Here is a 14,940-nt window from a genome sequence, read left to right as displayed (position 1 = left end):
TTTTCAAGTTCTGAAAGAAAATAACTATCAACCAGATTCCTACACCCAACAAAAATGGAGGGGAAATCAAGACGTTCTCAGATGAGGGGAAATTAAGAGAATTTGTCACCAGCAGATCTACTCTAACAGAATGGCTAGAGGGAATTCTCTAGACAGAAGACAAGAAAAAAAACTTGGAACATCAGAAAAGAAGAAAGAACATGGTAGTAAAAATATGGGTAAATAAGCTTTCCTTTTCTTGAATTTTCTGCATTAGGTCTGAAGGTCAAAGCAAAAATTTTAACACTGTCCTATGTAGTTCCAAATGTATGTAAAGGAAATATTTAAGGCAATTATTTAAGGTAATACATATATTGTACTCCTGGGCATTTCTCGCAAAGAAATCAAGACTTATGTTCACACAAAACTTGTACATAAATGTTTATAACAGCTTTGTTTGTAATAGCCAAAAATTGGAATCAACCCAGATGTTCTTTACTGAGTGGATGATTAAACTGTGGTACACCCATACTATGGAATAGTACTCAGCAAGAAAAAGGAACAAACTATTGGTACATGAAACAACATGGACAACTCTCTAGAGAATTATGCTGAGTATAAAAATCTAAGCTCAAAAGGTTACATATGATTCCATTTATATAACATTCTTGAAATGACAAAATTATGGAAACAGAAAACAGGTAAGTGGTTGCCACAGGTTAAGGAGGGGGTGGGAGTAGGAGGGAAGTGGGCGTGGCTACAAAAAGGCAACAGGAAAGAACCACAGTGGTGATGGAAATGTTCTGTATCCTTATCAATGTCAACATTCTGACTGTGATAGTGTACTATATAGTTTTGCAACTATTACCATTGGAGGGAACTGTGTAAAGGGTACAAAGGATCTCTCTCTCTCTCTGTATTATTTCTTAACAACTGCATGTGAATCTACAATTATCTCAAAATAAAAAGTTTAATTAAAAATGTAAATTTGACACATGTATGAAAAACAAAAGACTAGCACTTCTGATAAGCTAGAAAAATCACTACAATAAATAATCCCCACAATACTATGATGTCTATTTTATCAGAAGTTTAATGGGACCAGGTACTTCCTATATCTATTCTCCCCCTGGTCTTCCTGATAGCCCTGTTATGAAGGTTTCACAAGAAAACTTTTCTAGCTAACCCATGAAAGTCTCTTGGTTTTATCCTTCCACTAATTGGTTTCATAGGCAACTCATGAATGAAAAATGCCTACTTGCCTTTTTCTACATTACAGTAAAATATGCTTGTACAGCAACACTTCTGGAGAGAAGGCAACACAGAATATTTGTAGCCCAATGAATAAGAACAAGTAAAAAAACAAGGCTTAGCTTTTTTGATGCCCTTTTATTCCCTTGTAACTGACATACACATTTAGACCAGCAATCCAGACAAACACACTAACTTTTTTGTTGGTAAATTTTAAAATTGCTTACAAAATTAAAGAAATGAAACATTCGTAAAGAACTGTTTTAAGAAAAACATTTCCTTCAAATATGCTATAAAATCTTCTCATCTCCCCGGATGAATTTGCTTTTGATGACCAGATTTTAATATATTAAATTGTTCGAAGTTTACAGAAATCGATATATAGGTATAGCACCATAATTATGAGACATTAGGTTTGTGCAGAAATGTTCACTTAAGTAAAATAAACTATACTGATCAAATACCCCATTCAGAAAAAGAAACTGATGTGAAGCTAACTAAATCCTTCAATGTAAAAATGTAAAAGTTTTAAGAAAAATTAACTAAAAAACAATTTAGTTCCATATAACAAGACCATCTAATCTACACTGTATCATACTTTAATATATGAATATGTATCCATATCTTTTCTCCCCTAAAGAAGCATTCCATTTTAAAAAGCTAAGCAGAAGCTTAACTAGAGGTTTTAAATGTGGTCTTCTTAGACAATTAAGGTACTGCCGTCAAACATGAAAACACTGCTTTGACACACTTCTGACCGAGAACAGCAAGAATTAAAATTTTAATAACAAGAATTAATTAAATTGAAAATTTAAATTAAGTTTTAATAACATTGCTTTGTCTTGATTCAGATTCCTTTTTAGAATTACTTTCTATTTTTAGGAAGTGGGGGGTTTTCATTTATAGTAGCAAAACATTTCCTTAAAAAGAACTTAAAGAAGTCAATTTCAATAGTATTAATAGGATTAGTAAGTACACATATATGGCAAAAATCTGAAAATGATACATGAATGTCCATATTTGGCTGATATTAGTTTAAAGCATGGCTAGCAAGTATTAGCCTATGTTCCAGTTCTAGCTCTCTCTTTGAACAAAGTAATCTGTTTCCTCAACTCTAAAGATGAAGGGACTAAAGTAAAATGAAGATAATTTTGGAGGTGGAAATATATAAGAGACCATCTGGTCCTAACATAAGAATTTACAAGTAATGTGCACATGGCACTATAGATTTAGTCCTATTGCCTCTATAGCAAAAGGAACAAATTTTAGCTTTGACAAGGAATTAGTAGAGTAGGGCTGGCATATACTCACCATTCTATACCTTCTAGAACCGCTGGCCAAATGAGCCTAGAAAAACAACATATTCCCAATTATTCTTACTCTGGTTAGGTCCCTTAGAAGGTCTGAATTGGGGTATTTTATCAGTGATATCAAAATTTCAATCACAGGAACACAAACTTGGCTTCTATTTCTGTATCTAATAATCTAAAATCTGTAATAAAATACTTTAGTAGTACTGGTTATGTATAATCCTAAAGCCCAGCAGCTAAATAGTGCTCTTGCATTCACTCTCTTCATATAACCTCTGTGTTTTGAAATCTGAATAATATACAGAATTCTTCAAAATCAATTCCTGAAGTCATGCTCCTGAGAACATGAAATGGGTATGTACATAAAGTATTTATATTCTAATGCCTCAATCACAGGCCCCACCTGTTGGTATTCAATTAAGTTAGTTGGTCTGACCCCATATATTCAGTCCTATCCCAAGGTGATCTAGCACAAAGAATATGAAATAGCACCATTTATTCTACATGAGACTCGAAAAAAATGATAAAGAAAACCTTGCTAAGATATTAATAAGGCTGTTTTCTATAATCTCTATTACTCTGAAGCTTTGCTTGATCCTTGAAAACTAAGCATGCTGTTCTCATCAGCAGGGACCTTCCTAAGTTAAACAAATTTTTAAAAGAAATATATTCTGGAATAGTGTTGTTTTTTGTGTGGGCAAGGAAAACACGAATAATTAGCCATAAAAAATATATTTCTTAGAAATAGTCTCATTAATTTGACTAATACAACATTCTAATCATTTGTTCTTTAAAGGCCAGTGAAATACAATTGTTTTCTTATCAAGTCTTTGCAAAGGAAAGACTCTATAATACGTAATTGTCAGTTTTACCTTAAGAAGGAAAACTGGGAAACCAATCTTTGTCCAAATTGCTCCCTCAACATAACACTTTTTTCTCTTTTTTTGTACATTGCACACAGTCTTTTTGCTTGCTTACTACATACTAAACACAAGTACAAGATTCCTGTCCTGAAAAATAAAAAGAAGCAAAAGAAACACTAAGCAGGGGACAAAACAGATCTCAGGAAGATGTTTACATAATCTTTTGAACACTCCTATTTTGGCGGGCAGGTGAGTAGGCATAAGAGGTGCTGGGAAAAAAAGGAAAATGTTTTAAAACATGAAAATGTTACAAAGCTTCTTTATGGTGAAAAATATAATGTGGATTGCATATATTATCTCTGATGAAACAGATTTCCATCTACACTAGAGTTCTCCTGTGGTTGATTTCAAAAGGATGACTCAAACAGAAGGAACTGTTTTCTTATATTTGTGGTAGAGCCATTTTATGAAACCAATTTAGCTGATGATTGGAGGGAGGTAAACTTATAGCAGCTGCTTGATAAGAGTGAAAAATTAATCACCTTCCTTCTTTCACAATCAGCAGGATTAATAAGCAGCATTTTTCCATAAAAGGAGAGGAGGAATAGGAGAAATAATGGTGTCAGCTGTAGGAGTATGAGGTTACATTACTACTTTACTTTCTGTCGGTGTCTTCTGGCTTCTGAATATAGCACTGAAGTAAGTTAAGGCCATGTTCCCCTTCTCAGGATACAGGGCACCCCCTGGACAAACTCCCAGCCTCCCCCTTTAAGGTGGCCAAATGACATGCTGATATTCTATCAGCTACAGGGATAACGTATTTTCATCCTGATGGGAAAGCAACGAACATCTTTCCCACAGATAGTATTTGTTCCTCTAAACTAGGGTTTCTCAGCCTTGGCACTACTGACATTTTGACATGGGGGCAGGGGGCTGGCCTGTGCATTTTAAGAAGTTCAGCAGCACCCCTGGTTGTAATATCAAAAATGTCTCACCTTCCCACACTCCATCCCCTAACTTCCTCCCCCCATCCTTCTTCACCCTCAGAGCCACTGAGAACAAACGGGATAACAATTTTTTTCAGAGAGGAATTTCCCATACTTTTGGTATAATGCTTGGCACATATCAAGGTATTTAACAAACATTTGCTTACTACCATAATCATACTGATGTCTTAAAAGGTTATTACTAAGCCTTGTGATAGTGAAGGCAACGGCTTTGAAGCTGCAGTTTCAGTATTTTATTAGACTTGATAAGAGTGGCTGGGAGTGAGAATGGGAGAACTATCATCTTACCTTGATGGCGATTAATTATTAATATTTCTGTGCATTTAAAATATTTTAGTATTGTAGCAACCTCTCTCAAGTGGTTGAAGGGACTGGCCAAAGAAGTAGCTATAAGGCCAGTGCTGGGTAGCCTGACATTTAGAGAAAGGCTAATCTGTGGAGGCCAGATAAGGAAATATCTTCTTGACCTAGGGGACCCATACCTAGAGAAACTAGAAGTAGGCTTTGGAAAGCATAGGGGAATGCTTTTAAATCAAAAGGCGTATCAATCTGAATCAAACTTAGATTAAGGTCTATTTTGTACTTGCACAGAATGTTAATTAGCAAAGTGCTTTCTCATAAGATTATTTTATTTGACCTTCACAATAGCCATGTGAATTAGGTAGGAAAGTCTTATTAACTCCATTTTCCAGATAGGGAACAGAAGTTGTCAGTCAGAAGGGCCAATGACTGGTTCGAGGCCACACAGGTAATATTTGGCAGAGCTGGCTGAAACCCATGTATTAATTAAACATACATTAACTCATTTAATTTCTATCACAACTATACCAAGTATAATCATTTATCCCCATTTGATAAATGGGAAGACTGACACTCCTACAAGTTAAGTAGTCCAGGTTTTTTGATACCACTAATCACACCCCAAACAAGGTTGGGTGGGTCTGACTCCTAAATAAGAGTAAGAGACCCTATTATGGGGCCATTTAGGAGAGAGATTAAAAAGTATAATAAACTCTAGACAAGTTATACTCCAGCATACACTAGTCACAACTATGCAATTATGACTAGGGCTTTTTGAGATTTGAAACTTTGTCACTTCCTCAGTGCTCATTGTATTTGTCAACCCTGCTTCCTGGTAGTGACCAACAATAAAAACATCAGTAAATAGTGGACTTTGCACGCTTATTTTAAAAATGAGGGGAGAAAGGAACCCAAGGGGAAAAGCAGGGTATTACACTAAGATAAATTCCTGGCACCACCAGGAAGAAAAAAACATGTATTAGAAGAGAGTCCAGATAGCCTAGGGACAGAAGCCTTCATGCACCCCCAGAAAAGTGACAGCCAAGAGAAAAGTGCAGGGCAGTATTCCTGACTGGGGGAAGGGGGTTTAAATACAACCTTGCCACCCTACTCCAAAATGATCACTTAATTCCCCACATCTAGAAAATGTATTTTAAAAGACACAACTAAGGACTCAAACATTTTTACTGTCTCTGCCCATGCTTGGCCTGTATTCAACTCTTTTAGACTACCAAAGTTCCTAAAATGATAATATACTTCTCAGAAAGCAAGACTAGAAATTCCCCTAGATTTAACCACTAAAGTCGCAAAGAAAATTCTGCAGAATGCAGCAAATTCAGTGGGATTAGATAGCTACTTGGAACATAAAACATCTGATAAAAGTATACTCGTTGGAAATTCTATAGTTTTTCTAAAGTCAGCATCCAACACTGGCAGGCAACTCATGCTTGTGCTACCCTTTTTTCATAGTGTCCAACACTTCCTGGGTTCTGTCTCCGTGCCAAGCACTGTTCTAAATATTTTACATGTATCAACTGATTTAATGCCAGAACAACCTTATGATGTAGGAACTATTATATTCCTTGTTTAATAGATAAGAAAACCAAGGTTACAACTAAAACTCTAGCTAGTACTCTGGAACTGCGGAAACAACTGAGTTTAAAATGAAAAGTAAAAAAAAAAAAAAAAAAAGAGCAGTAGTTAAGACTCCACGCTCCAAATGCAGAGGGACTGGGTTCGATCCCTGGTCAGGGAACTGGATCCTACAGGCATGCCGCAACTAAGAGTTCGCATGCCACAACTAAGGAGCCGGTGAGCTGCAACTAAGGAGCCCACCTGTTGCAACTAAGACACAGTGCAACCAAATAAATAAAATTAAAGAAGATGTGGCACATATATACAATGGAATATTACTCAGCCATAAAAAGAAATGAAATGGAGGTATCTGTAATGAGGTGGATGGAGTTAGAGTCTGTCATACAGAGTGAAGTAAGTCAGAAAGAGAAAAACAAATACAGTATGCTAACACATATATATGGAATCTAAGGAAAAAAAAAAAAAAAGGACATGAAGAACCTAGTGGCAAGATGGGAATAAAGACACAGACCTACTAAAGAATGGACTTGAGGATATGGGGAGGGGGAGGGGTGAGATGTGACAGGGTGAGAGAGTGTCATGGACATATATACACTACCAAATGTAAAATAGCTAATGGGAAGCAGCCGCATAGCACAGGGAGATCAGCTCGGTGCTTTGTGACCACCTAGAGGGGTGGGATAGGGAGGGTGGGAGGGAGGGAGATGCAAGAGGGAAGAGATATGGGAACATATGTATATGTATAACTGATTCACTTTGTTTTAAAGCAGAAACTAACACACCACTGTAAAGCAATTGTATTCCAATAAAGATGTTAAAAAAAATAAAAAATAAAAAATAAAATGAAAAGTTCATGGGGGGTGGGGAGGAAAGAACTACATTGGGAAACTAAACAACAAACAAGAAAAGCCCCCAACTCTTTTCCTACTATAATGTGTTAAAGAGTGAGAGTTTACATAAATGGTATAGTCCTAATATGGGATAAACTTCTATAATATTGACTATTTAAATTTTCTTAGTAATTCAATTTTAAAGCTGAGTTTAAAAGTCCCTTGGATAAAATTTAAATTTGAAAAAAATGAATAAAATGGATTTTTCTCAACCACTTGAAATCTATACCAACCTATGAAATTAAAAATGGAATATGGAGTCCATGTTCCACAAATAGTATTGTGCAATGATTATTTTTGGACAGTTAGATTACTCTAGAATAATCTGGGTTTTCTCTAGTCCTTATTTTTATTAAAACGCTGACCAAATTACACGCATTTTAAAAAGGCAATAACAATAGCCTCAAAGTACCTCCCCCAATATGCTTATTAATTATAAAGGAGAAAACAGTAACTTCACAGTGGGAGAAACCTGGGAGACACCATCTTAACTAACTGATCAAGGTTAACGTTATCTGTAATAAAACATTTTGATAGCATGTATTCCCTGATTATGATGCACTAAAGCCACATCACTTCGGTGGTTATGTTGCCAAAAAATGTATAACCTAGATCTAATCAGGAGAACACATGAGACGAACGCAAATTGACAGACAGTCTACAAAATAACTATCAGTACTCAAAGTGCCACGGTCATGAAAAACAAGGGAAGACTAAGAAACTCCCAAATTGGAGATTAAGGAGATGCAACAACTACATGGGATATGGGATCAGGAATTGGATCCTGGAACAGAAAAAGGACATTAGTGGAAAACTGGCATTTGAATATGTCCTATAGTTTAGTGAACAATATTGTACCAATGTTAATTTCCTGGTTTTGATAAATATACCCTGGTTATATAGACTGTCAACATTAGAGGAAGCTGAGTAAAGGGTATTATGTAAACTCACTGCATTATTTTTCCAATTTTTCTGTAAGGCTAACATTATTTCAAAATAAAAATTTAAAAAAAAGACAATAAAAATAGAAAACAAAATAGCCCTCCAAATTTAATAAAAATTTAAAAACAAAAAATTTAATTAAAAAAATGAATTCATGATTCAAAGTCTGCTTCCTTTCAGCCCTCTCACAACCTAAAGGTTCAAGATTTCCATTTATGCTGGCCCTGTCAAGTCACAGTGTCTGGTCTCATGTCCTCTCTCTGATGTGTAACCGTCCCATCCACAGCCTCTTTGGTGAATAAAGTTGTTACTACAAAACTGTGGACACTCACTGGACTGAGTGATACCTGAACAAAAGTGATGCATACTGATCTGAATTTGGCAGAATCATGCTTCACAGGTTTTTCTTTTTTAAAAAGTTACGACATAAGGGCAATTTACTATTGAATGCTCTAGGTGGCATCATTAGAAAACACTTTGTATATGGAATTATATCATAGCTTCTGAATTAATGCTCTACACTGAAACCTCTAACAGTATTTGAATTTGAGTTCTAGCCACCTACACACATTAATCCTGGTCTTAAAGAGTGTATAAAAGGGAATAGAAAGGGGAGCTGGAAGAAAGAAGAGCTGGGAAGCATCAGCCCTGGGTAATTTTGACAGATTTCATTTAAAATAAAATTTTGAAAATTTTATTTTAAAGAAATAAAAAGTCAAATACTTTCCTGAATTATTCACTAAAATTATTTCATTATGATACTGTTTTCTTCAAACTAGAAGAGACTTGTGAAGGACTAAGCTATGACTGCCTAGGGCCAACCCTGAGAACTCTGGCCCTTGACAGTCATGAGGGCTATATCCATGGTCCTTCACGAATTCTCAAACCTACAAACCAGTCCTATAACACATAATCTTCCATCTAAAAAATGGGGGTAGGGGCTTCCCTGGTGGCGCAGTGGTTGGGAGTCTGCCTGCCGGTGCGGGGGACACGGGTTCGAGCCCTGGTCTGGGAGGATCCCACGTGCCGCGGAGCAACTAGGCCCGTGAGCCACAACTGCTGAGCCTGTGCGTCTGGAGCCTGTGCTCCGCAGCGGGGGAGGCCGCGATAGTGAGAGGCCCGCGCACCGCGATGAGGAGTGGCCCCCGCTTGCCGCAACTGGAGAAAGCCCTTGCACAGAAACGAAGACCCAACACAGCAAAAATAAATAAATAAATTTTAAAAATGGGGGTAATGTTTTCCACACCTCATAGGATTTGTCACCAGAACTGAATGCGAACAACAAAGCTGCACGGAGATTTGTATGTTGGGTCATCTGCTTGATTCGCTCACAAAATATCCAAGTCATAGAATTTTGAGTCTCTTAAAATTATTCAAACTGTGAAAGTTAAACCAGTGATTTTCAAGGTTCTAATGCCATGTTAAAAAAAAAAAAATCAAGTATTTGTTAAATGTATTTAGTTAGGCATACAAAGTTGGTCTTGATAATAACTGTTAATTTATGGTGATGCTGCCTCATCACTTAATATTTAATTATTTCCTCAGAGATGCATCTTAATTTCTCAGTATCTAAACAAATGTTTATAATCAGTTCTTTGTAGGTAACTTTGATACCATGTAGAAAGTTCTAATCTACTGCTCATAATATATAACACACCCTGAAATATATTCAAAAGCCTCAAAGATCACTGCAATTAGTTTCAAGGTTGAATGCTATACCAATGATTGATTCTCAATAGTGGAAAAAACTACATCTAAATCAGATAAGATTTAGTACATGTATTTCTTGCTCTTACAGGGAAGTTAATTTTAACTCTTTTATAGTTTCACAATTCCATAAGCTCTATCAAAAAGGAGTAGGAAAAGAGAAATGTAGTTGAAAATTCAAATTACAAATGAATCTCCAATATTTTTTCTAACAGTAAAATCAGCTACCCATAGAGAGAAGTCATTGTTAAAAGATGACAACTATTATAATCTCACTAATGAACAAGAGTTTCATGTTATGAGTTTTAATTTTTCTTTGGTTCATGAAAAGTTCTCAAAAGTAACAGCAGCTGATCTTTCTCTGACCAAATCATAATGTTTTCCCCATAAATTTTTATAGCAGTAATTTAGAGACATTGTGTGTGGGAAGCTAAGAACATCTATTTTTTAGCAGAGTGAATATTTTAAATCACTCAGTATGGTATTCCTATTTAACTCTTTATTAGGAAAATAATACATACATATAGCTTGGATATTTCTACAAATTTCCTCTTTCTACTCTGATTACTGTTATAGTATCACATTACAAATACCCCGATTAGGTAACTTATTATGATCAATTTTTCCTCCTAATTTGCAACTCTTCTTGTCGCTGACTTCTTGTATACATACACAAGAGAGTGAATACTTCCCCCTCACGAATAGATTAGAAAATTTGATAAAAAATGAACACACATTACTGGGCAGCATGTCACTATTCTAGCAAACATTCAGTTTTTTTATGAATTTTCAATTTAAAAAATCTTAGTTATACCTTTTCTTTTAATGAAAATAAAATGCTTCAGAAAAGAACACTGCTGGGAACTTATAACTGTTCATCTTTTAGCAGAAAGAGCCTTACTCGCCCCCCCCCCCAGTCAATCATCAGATATAAAATTATTAAATCTCTTCCTACCACATCAGAGAAGAACAACAAAACATTCAGGTAGAGACATTACCTAAAATTCTTATAAAGCAAGACTCAATATTTACAAAAATTCTTTATAAATTTTCCCTAACTTATAAAAATGTTTAAATAGTAAACTGTAGTTATCTCAAAGGCCTAGATCTCTTTGAGAGGACCTCAGGAGATTTACGGTCAAAAAACTAGATTCTGAATAAGCTGTAAACAGCTAACCAAAGTACAATGACAGCACCATCATTCTGGCTACCAAACAATTTCCTTCAGAGAGCAACGTAATTCTCAAATTTAATAATTCAAAAGAAAACAATGGACAACACTGAGTTCCAAAGCATGTTAAAAACTAAATACTGTGGCTTGGATTGGAAAAATACTGCAAATGAAGAGTTTTCAGTTTTCTGCTGACCAACAGTCAAAAGGCAATAAAGCCCTGTAGTTATTTGTCTTACGCTTTCTTTAAGACTAATAAGAGGTTAAGATTAATAGTATAAACCTCCCTAAAAACACAAAATCCTTGGAGCCTGAGATTTATTCAACCCTTTTTCTAAGAGGGAAGGAAATATAATTTATACATAACATACTTCTAAAACTGAATGTGAAAAAAATGTGAAAAAATTAAATATAAACCATCTGACAATTCAAATCATTCCTTTAACAACCCTACCTTTAACCCGAAGCACTGACAATGTGACACTTAAAATTAAGCCACAGAACACCTACCTCTTTATTCCATCGCTATTATCACAAGTTAGATAAACAACCTTCTCACCAGAGGATAAAATCCAGATAGTACTAAAGCATCTTCCAATTACCCTTGGAATCACACACAGCATAGCAGTCTGCTCAGTGTTTTCACTTAAGCACCTTCATAATATGTGTGGGTGGGCCTGTGTTATGCAAAATAGGTAAACACTATGTAATTCTAGATTCTATTGGCTGAATTCAGAATTCACTTCTCCTCCCTCCTCCCTAAGGAAGTCTGTGTCCCAAAAGGGAAGAAACGGAAGTAAGAGGAAAGCATGGAACAATTTTTAACACTGGCTGAATTTCAAGTTATGGAATAAGGTACCTCAAAAGGGAGTATTCTATTTCTTAAAAGGCTGACTGAACTACATAAATGCTCTCTAAAAATGTCGGAAATATAAATAAGATACTGAATTACGTTTTCATGATAAGAATAATAGCCTATTTTAACAGATTTAGTATAATACTCAATCTGTTAAGAAAGAAACACTCCATTTAAAAAAAACAGAAGAATCAATACCACTCATATGTAAAGAAAGAGTACCCTTTTAGAACTATCAAATGAAGCAGATTTTTTTGGCCTTGTTATAAAAAACCACATGATCCCAGGCATAAGAACAGGTGAACATTCAATCATATTTTTAATTGATCATGCTTGTCTATTTCCAGCTTTATACTTTAAAATAGATTCACTGGGTGTTCATAAACATGGAGAAATGATAGCAGTACCCAGAGGGAGTTGGGATTGTACAAGTTTCACCAAATAGCTACTGAAGGCACCTGACTTACTGACTTCAGCTGCTTTTAGATCATCCTACTCATAAGCTTCATTTGAGGAGTTACTGCCTGCTTCTCCAAATTCCCCTGTACCTCTTCTTAAGAAATGTGTTTCCTTATGGTGAAGGGTTATACATGTAACTTGTATATTCCTCTACACAGCCAAAGGTGAACCTGTTTTGTGCTTAATTACATTTAAGATTTTTTTAAGCATGCTAAATTAAGTCACAAGAGCAAATTCTGCTCCATACCTGTTCAATAAGCTGCATATGCAAACCATCTATACTCTTCACCCACTAAAGTGTTGTTCAGCTTGAGTCTAGGGGGCGTATGCTCTTACACAAAAATACTTTTGGTAGCCCTAGGTCTAATAATATCTTGTCACAAAATGAACCCTCTTCTAGCTTATAGCTACAAGTCTACTTCTGTTGCTACCCAGCATTCCGTAACCGTGTCACATCCCCTGAAGCTATTCTTGTGTAAATCTGCATACTGTTTCTTTTGCTCATTCTGCTGGCAGCAGGCCCACTTAGGTTACTGTAAAGTAAATCTGCTCAGGTAGTCTGCTTTTGTCCAACGTAGATACATGTTCAGTTCAGGAAACCTATTTGTAAAAATGATCTGGGCATAGTCTAACATTTTGCTATTTGGTGATCCTGCCCTGTCATGTGCTTCTAGGCTGATGAAACTGCTCAAGAAGCCGGACATGACAGGTCCAATACTTATACTAAACAGAATGTAGTTGTTATTGACTATGCCTTAAACTTGATTCCACAACAAAACCTGAGGACCTGCCATTCTTTAGACCAATATATTGACCTCTTAATTTTGGGAGTGTATTTCCTGCTCAGCTCCTAAGGCAGTCAATATATCAGTAGCTCATATACTATCATAATGACTTACCTTAATGATTAAAAATAGAGCATTGAGAGTATAAAAATTCCTTACATATTTCAAGCTCTGTGTTTATATCAAATAATCTCCTGAAGGCATATATTTTTCTTAAAGAGCTCTAAGAAGACATTAAGGACAAAACCTCCCTATTTACTAAGTGAGTATGATGAGCAATTTTTAAATGGGACAAAGACCCATATTCATAAGGGAAAAGGGCTAGAATTAAATTTTTAAGTTTTTCTTTCCCAATTTGAATTGACTAGTTACCTGTTTTTCTTTTTCTTTCTTCTTTTCACATGCGATTTATTTACAATGATGTCTGATTAAATAACATCATGGAAGCCAGTCAAATACAAAAATAAAACATTAAGTAGCTTTGTTGGCTGGTAGGAATCAAAGTTACCAAACTCTGGCAGATGGACCTTAATCTCAATGACCTTTCCCCCACTCTTCTTCCATATCTGCCTTGGCATACAGGTGTCAAACTTCCTTGTCTTCACCTACAATATCTGAACTTCTGGCACTTATCTCAGTTGGGCTCAGAGACCAAGAAAAAACTTTCAGTACCCTGAAAACTTTAAAAAATCAATCCAGAAGAAAACTAAACAAAACAAAGTGTACTTACCTCACAATTTCTATGCCTTTTTCAGATGTTTCTTTTCTCACGTCCTGTTTTACTTATGTGTTGTAGTTTAGGTTTTGATTTTACCTTTGGACACAACTGACCTCTCTGAGAGCTTGCTTCTCCCCTAATGAGCTCCGAATACTTCTGAGGATGCAATCAAGGACTCATTCCTCCTAGTCCCTTTACCTCTAGCCACACCCACAGCAGGCTTATACATTATTTCATCCTTTAGTTCCACCTCACCGGTAACAGCTATGTCATGTTCCTCTAACCCATAAGGCAAATTCACATAGATGGCCTTGGCTATTCCACAATAAGCGTTTACTGAATATCTACATGTGCCCGGTTTTATACTTGCCAAATGCATCTAACTCTCATCCTTTTGAGGAAAAGGTATTTGGGGCCTAAGATTTTTCAACAAGGCATGTCTTCCTTGTTTAGAGGCAGGAAGAAGAAGAAGAAAAACGTCACTGGTATTACTGTATCATATAACCACATATTAAAGCTGGAAAGAACCCTAACGAATATCCTATCAGCTTACTCAATTTTCAATTCCCTCATTTTATAGATGAGGAAAATCTACAACCAGAGAGGGTAAGGTATTTGATTAAGTCATAGGACTAAGTAGTGGAGCCAGCTAATAGATCTTTTGACTTCTGTTAGGTTGTTTCATTAGTTTTGGAGGCAATACCACAAACACTTAAGAACAGAGCAGTCAGCTAACAAGTAACTCATACCTTGTACCATAGTATAATCACATGAGATGGCCAAGTATTTACCTTTAGCTCTATTTTTTGCTGTGTGTTGTTACTTTATACCACAAAGAAAAAGCTGAAAATTAGACAAATAAAAGTTTGATGATGTGCATACCATGGAGATTTGTTTCTTTTTGCTCACCACATGGGTCATGCCTCCCAGAACTGGTCACACTCCCACTTTGTCGGCTTTGCTAACCTGGAAGTCTCCCTAAACAAACCAAAGAAATCTAGACATCAAAAGCACTGCATTAGATAACCCACAGAATGGTATACATATCTATATCCAGGTACAGATATATAAAGAACTCTTGTAATTAAATAATAAAAATATAAATA

At 35.7% G+C, this 14,940-nt stretch overlaps 1 protein-coding gene across 7 annotated transcripts in view; it reads right to left on the bottom strand.

Annotated features, from left to right (window-relative positions):
- The window catches only part of PELI1 (pellino E3 ubiquitin protein ligase 1), a 96,224-nt gene that overhangs the window by 13,793 nt on the left and 67,491 nt on the right, over window positions 1-14,940 (bottom strand). For 2 of the 7 annotated variants that reach the window (XM_059943206.1, XM_059943207.1), the window contains exon 2: window positions 2,542-2,577. The exons of 3 other annotated variants lie outside the window; for them this stretch is intronic. The gene's annotated coding sequence lies outside the window, so the exon portion shown is untranslated. Of the gene's footprint in view, window positions 1-2,541; window positions 2,578-11,526; window positions 11,622-14,940 lie in introns of those variants that run through there. 2 more of the 7 variants (XM_059943203.1, XM_059943209.1) reach the window with 2 other exon arrangements.

This window comes from Balaenoptera ricei, chromosome 13 (genome assembly GCF_028023285.1).
Source record: "Balaenoptera ricei isolate mBalRic1 chromosome 13, mBalRic1.hap2, whole genome shotgun sequence".
Classification (NCBI taxonomy): Eukaryota; Metazoa; Chordata; class Mammalia; order Artiodactyla; family Balaenopteridae; genus Balaenoptera; species Balaenoptera ricei.
The sequence above is the reverse complement of the archived record's forward strand: the minus strand, read 5'-3'. Positions and strand labels throughout refer to the sequence as shown.